The sequence below is a fragment of the Lepidochelys kempii genome, chromosome 26, assembly GCF_965140285.1.
Source record: "Lepidochelys kempii isolate rLepKem1 chromosome 26, rLepKem1.hap1, whole genome shotgun sequence".
Lineage (NCBI taxonomy): Eukaryota > Metazoa > Chordata > Testudines > Cheloniidae > Lepidochelys > Lepidochelys kempii.
Window position 1 is genome coordinate 1115017 of NC_136405.1, and position 2032 is coordinate 1117048.

Here is a 2032-nt window from a genome sequence, read left to right on the forward strand (position 1 = left end):
TAGAGAGCGCTGAAGGAGCATATGACACACTTTGGCGACCAGAGAACGATACATGTTTATTCAGTATTCTGTAACACACAAGGCACTTTAATAACTATATTAATTTAAAAGCTCCATCAATAAAACCACTAGTGCATGTTCCTCACTCAGTGCCAGTCAGCAGGGAATGCTGGTAACATTTAGCAGGAGCTCAGGTCACCTTCATATAATAGAGCTCACCGGCACTTTAATGGCTCTTTAATTAGATTTACCACAGGGAAGATGCCACGTAAGAAAGCTGCATTCCTAATTTTAGAGCTCAAGATGATAGGAATAAATGAAAATGCAACACAAATAAAATATTGAAAAGAACAGACGAAAGCTAAATCACCCTGTGTTCTCAACCCCACTTTTCATTGCACTTTAAATGAATGGCTCCGTTGTCATCCCTTTGCAAATATGTAACTGCTCTTAATAAGGGAAGCAGAGTGAGGGAATAGGATGAAATTCAACCCTTTGCCAGCAGTACAAGGCCTATATACTAAGGGTTTCAGCACAGGGACCACTTTTGCCATGAATATCATGTTATAGGCAGATCACATGTCTTGTATAGAATTTCATAGATCTCATAGAGTTTAAGGACAGAAGGGACTGTTATGATCATCTAGTCCTTTGTTTCTCAATGGGTGGGTCGTGGCCTCCAAGGGGGTTATGAAAGGCAATCAGGGGAGTTGTGAATTGCTGAAAAGTCTAAAGCAAAGAAAATCTTGCTCCCCCACTCCCCACATGCCTTTACTCTTCACAGTCAAGTATTCTCTTTTAACACCTTGAAACAGACATGGAAATAAATTATACAAGCTTATTGTTTCAGAGTAACAGCCGTGTTAGTCTGTATTCGCAAAAAGAAAAGGAGGACTTGTGGCACCTTAGAGACTAACCAATTTATTAGAGCATAAGCTTTCGTGAGCTACAGCTCACTTCTTCAGATGCATATCGTGGAAACTGCAGCAGGCTTTATATATACACAGAGAATATGAAACAATACCTATTCCCACCCCACTGTCCTGCTGGTAATAGCTTATCTAAAGTGATTTCCAGCACAAATCCAGGTTTTCTCACCCTCCACCCCCCCACACAAATTCACTCTCCTGCTGGTGATAGCCCATCCAAAGTGATAACTCTTTACACAATGTGCATGACAATTAAGCTGGGCTATTTCCTGCATAAATCCAGGTTCTCACATCCCCCCCACCCCCATACACACACAAACTCACTCTCCTGCTGGTAATAGCTCATCCAAACTGACCACTCTTCAAGTTAAAATCCAAGTTAAACCAGAACATCTGGGGGGGGGGGGTAGGAAAAAACAAGAGGAAACAGGCTACCTTGCATAATGACTTAGCCACTCCAAGTCTCTATTTAAGCCTAAATTAATAGTATCCAATTTGCAAATGAATTCCAATTCAGCAGTTTCTCACTGGAGTCTGGATTTGAAGTTTTTTTGTTTTAAGATAGCGACCTTCATGTCTGTGATCGCGTGACCAGAGAGATTGAAGTGTTCTCCGACTGGTTTATGAATGTTATAATTCTTGACATCTGATTTGTGTCCATTTATTCTTTTACGTAGAGACTGTCCAGTTTGACCAATGTACATGGCAGAGGGGCATTGCTGGCACATGATGGCATATATCACATTGGTGGATGTGCAGGTGAACAAGCCTCTGATAGTGTGGCTGATGTTATTAGGCCCTGTGATGGTGTCCCCTGAATAGATATGTGGGCACAGTTGGCAACGGGCTTTGTTGCAAGGATAAGTTCCTGGGTTAGTGGTTCTGTTGTGTGGTATGTGGTTGTTGGTGAGTATTTGCTTCAGGTTGCGGGGCTGTCTGTAGGCAAGGACTGGCCTGTCTCCCAAGATTTGTGAGAGTGTTGGGTCATCCTTTAGGATAGGTTGTAGATCCTTAATAATGCGTTGGAGGGGTTTTAGTTGGGGGCTGAAGGTGACGGCTAGTGGCGTTCTGTTATTTTCTTTGTTAGGCCTGTCCTGTAGTAG